Genomic DNA, 4,390 nt, shown 5'->3' on the forward strand with positions numbered 1-4,390 from the left:
GGCGGCAGCTCGGGGCCGCGGGGAAGGAGTGCTGGCGGGGAGCAGGTGGCGCCTTCCTGGGCCCTCGGCTGAGGTCGCTCGGCGGCCTGTCAGCCCCCGGTGCCATCTGCCTCCTTTAGGGTCATAATTGGCCACAAAGCGTAACTCCGTCCCTTTCTTTACAAGCGGTGCAGGTAGGCATGCGGCGCGGCGTAAGGTACCTTTTCCAAACTGCAGTCTGAATGAGGGCCTAGGGCTTGCTGCTGCCTGAGCAGCCCTCCCCGAACCCTCCTCGTGGGCACCCCTGCAACCTCCAAAGAGTCCCCTTCACCCCCTAACTGAGGTCTCTACCCTTCCTGGCAAGCCCATCAAATGTTATAGAAAATAATGAGCGTGAAACAGGAAATTTCAGCTATTTGGCAACCGTGCAAGGAACTTCTGGGTCGAGGGCTAAGCCATGGCTTTGGCGAGACGCGAGGTGGGCACGTAACAGGGCTCGGGGCACCAGGAGGGAAAGCGGGGCTAGGAAAGAGACAGGGTGCTTCCATGCACACTGCCGAGAGGGAACGGTTACACAACAACAGGCAGCCACGCTGGAGATCAGACCAGGATCCGAAATCCATACTCTTTGAGAAGAACCGGCACGTTACACTTAACGACATCAAATGGTCACGACCCAAGTTTGAAACCTCATCTGAAGGAACAGCATCTCCACTAATCCAATTCCCGCCGTGAGCACACCAGGGCAGTGGTTCAAGGATGACTCGGAGGGAAGGCTGCCATTTCCTGACTCACCATCCCCGCTTCCTGGAGCCTGGCCTTTCAAGTCTCCGTCCCCATTACCAGCTCCTGAAGTGAACCCTCTTATCGTGTGAAGTGCGATGAAGTCACAGGCCCCCACAGACTGTGTATATACATGCTCTCCCCCTCCTCCATGTTTTTGTCTGGAAACTTGTTGCTCATACTGTTCACATGAACATTTTTCTCACTAAGATCCAAGTAAAATTATTCATAAAATGATTCAGGTTTGCCAGTAACTGCATGGATTGTGAGAGTTGATTAAGCTGATTCGTATCTATGGATGCTCTGATGCTATGAAAAGACTTCCTGTTGGGTTTGATTCATAAAAAGTTGAAAACTCACCTAATAATGCTCTCCCTGTCAAAAATGCAAGTAGAATGAATGCAGAAGTATTTAGTAAAAAAACCCTCCCATTAACAACAGGGGATTTGAGATAGGGATGCTACTCCCAAATGATAAAAAAGTATTCCTCACTATCTCAGCAATACAGTGCATTCTTTATCTGCCTCCTCCAAAAAAACGGAAGAACAGACCTAAACAAGAACATGCACTGAGACATTTCACAGTGAGAGGTCATGATCTTTTAGCTATAATCTTAACCAATTAGCTCTGTCTGTTTTAGTCTGCTCAGGCAAACCTAATTAACAACTTCAAACAGCATTTTGCAAAATGCTAGCTCTAATCTTAAAATACATAAATCACTGAGGAAAACTGCACATAGCCCCTGATCTGTTACATTTATTTCTGCAGAGACCTTTCACACAGCCCTGCTCAAGTTCACAAACATGTACAAAACACTAATGAAATAGGTGAAATTCACTTAGGTGACATCTCACCCCAGTGGGGCTCTGAGTTTGCCTTGGGTAGCCTTTAGGAGGTAGATTCTGTATTCTCAGGCTGGAGCCGTGTAGTCATTAGCAAGCGAAAGGACTCGGAAGCCATCTGACCACACCTGCAGTGCCAAGCAATGGAAATTCAGAGCCCTCTGTTTTAAAAAGAAGAGCACTCAAAGCCTGGCACAAGTCTAGAAAATTATTTTGTAACGAGGAAAAGCAAGGAGAGACCAGTAGTGATTCATTTTCTATGCCAATATCCAGGCTCTGAAGTTCAGCGAGGAAAATTTCCTGAATTTCTGCAAACAAAACAATTCCCATGTAAAGCAATAAGCAAGAGGCAATCCATAGCATGGATGAAGAAATAATGCCCCACAAACTATAAAAGAAAGAAAAGAAAACAAAGCAGAAATATGGAGAGAAAATAACAGTGAAATTCATTGTCAAAAAATGCTGTTAATACCAATGCCTACAAACACTTAAAGGCTGGGTGTCAAGAGGATGGGGCCAGTCTTTTTCTAGTGGAGCCCAGTGACAGGACAAGAGGTAACAGGCACACACTGGAACATAAGAAGTTCCATCTAAATATGAGGAGGAACTTCTTCACTTTGAGGGTGGCAGAGCACTGGAATAGGCTGCCCAGGGAGATGGTGGAGTCTCCATCTCTGGAGACATTCAAAACCCACCTGGACACATTCCTGTGCAACCTGCTCTAGGTGGACCTGCTTTGGCAGGGGAGTTGGACTAGATGATCTCCAGAGGTCCCTTCCAACCCCATATCATTCTGTGATTCTGTGAAAATGCCGTTAATAAACTGCCTTGCAACTAATATACAACTAATAGGAAAGAAAAAGATGCTGCATGAGAGAGAAACAGCAAATGCTCACAATATCAAAGAGAAAGTGGACACAAATGAACTATGAACTGATGGGGCATTAAGGCATCTGGCCTGCAGTATCCAAACATAGTTTTAGGTCCCTGGTCCAACCCTATGCCATGGGAAACGCTAGTGAGCACCAACCTTATGCAATAATTTGGTCTTGCAAGAAGGAAATGCAGGCACAGAGGCCAAAAGAGCCCTACAGAGCCCTTTGACCTGGCCTCCATCTATGCCACGAGTTTGTTTTTCAGGGAAAGTGCCTTACTGTATGCAAGTGCTACCATAGGTCTGCTTCCTCTTTTGGTGCCTGCAGCCTTATTTTCCATCCCACACACTGGAAGGACCCCATTTTCAACATTTACTGTGGATGTCTTCTTTATTTTCTTTGGTCTTCCATCTCCATTGCCACCAATATGCAAACAATTTAAGGAGAATTCTTTCTGGCTGAAGGAAGCAACATAACGAAGCAGGGAATAATAGATAGAAACTGAGCGTCTGTAGCTGAGAAGGGTTCCATGTTGGGCAGATGTAAAAATAACAACAGCAAACAAATACAGAATCAATTAACCCAGCGAAATTACCAGGGACTTCATGAGAAACAAGAGGCAGAGGTACAAAGCTCAGCCTGTCCTCCTGAGAAAGCCGGAGAGGCTGTTGACAAGTGAGTTTATCATTCTGTGTCCCGCCAACCTCCTATTACAGCATCCAGCAACTGTCAGCCCACCCAAGTCCTACTGTCAAAAGAGCTGTATGTTCTCACTGAAAAATGTAGGGAGTTGTGGAAAAAGATGTCCAAAGCCCAAAGCCTCACACACAGCACCTTACGGTTTTTGACTGTTATGAAACCACCCTGAGTAATTTCCAAAATCACGGCCAGACCCTAATGAATAATTTTTCAAAACAATGTTGTGGATGTTTCTGTTAACATGTCGAGCGTACAATTTTAATTTCTTCGTTTGGAGTTACTCTGTGCTAACAGGCAGTATGCTCCTTTCAAGAGACAGCAGAGAACAATGCGGCTGCACTCAGTTGGGGGGCATCTTCTGGAAGGAGGAGGAAATTGTGCTTTTCCAAGAGCAATTGAGCAACTTTTTTGGGGGGAAAAAGTTTCTGGAGTGCAGAGCAGGTCAAACAGAGTGGAGAAACGCACAAGGAGGAGGAGCCTTGCAGCACAAGCAGAGACAGGCAAGCTCTAAGAGAGGCAGAGGACACATATACAACCAAGGGCCCAAGCTGAGGTAAATACTTCTCTCAGGATGCTGAGAGGGGATTGTGAAGACTTCCTTACAGTGCAGGAAGCCACTGACAAGTGTGTGCTGAGAAAAAGACCAGAACATAAGAACACAGTGGGTAATAGGGGAAAAGGCAGAAATAGGTTAAAACTCTTTCATTTCCATTGTCTCCAAGTTTCTTCTTTTTAAAAAATTCATTGTTCTAACGTATCTTCTAAGGAAATCATGTTCTCTTTGGTAGCACATATACTAAAATTTGAATGATACAGAGAAGATTAGCACTGAACCTGCAGTTTTGGGATGGTGGGAAGGTTCCACAGTATGGGAAAAATATTGACATACAGGAGCAAGTCCAGCAGCAGGCCACCAAACTGGTCAGGGAGCTGGAGCACAGGCATATGAGGAGAGACTTAGAGAAATGAGCCCATTCAGCTTGGAGAAGACAAAGCTCAGAGGAGACCTGACTGCTGAAACTACCTGACCTCAGGCTACAGAGAAGACAGAGCCAGACTCTTCTTGTAGGTGCACAATGATAGGCAATGGCACAAGTTGGAGCATGGGAAATTCTAATTAAATATAAGAAAAATATTTTACCATGAAGGTGGTCAAATACTGGAATAGAGGATGTGGGCTCTCCGTCTTTGGAGGTGTCCAGGGCTTGACTA

General features: G+C 45.7%; 1 non-coding gene across 1 annotated transcript; it reads left to right on the forward strand.

Moving 5' to 3' along the window:
• Positions 1-3,952: 3,952 nt before the first annotated feature.
• Positions 3,953-4,060, forward strand: LOC141464199 (U6 spliceosomal RNA). The gene has a single exon (XR_012463252.1). It is a non-coding gene; the product is annotated as a U6 spliceosomal RNA (small nuclear RNA).
• Positions 4,061-4,390: the final 330 nt, after the last annotated feature.

This window comes from Numenius arquata, chromosome 4, assembly GCF_964106895.1.
Source record: "Numenius arquata chromosome 4, bNumArq3.hap1.1, whole genome shotgun sequence".
Lineage (NCBI taxonomy): Eukaryota > Metazoa > Chordata > Aves > Charadriiformes > Scolopacidae > Numenius > Numenius arquata.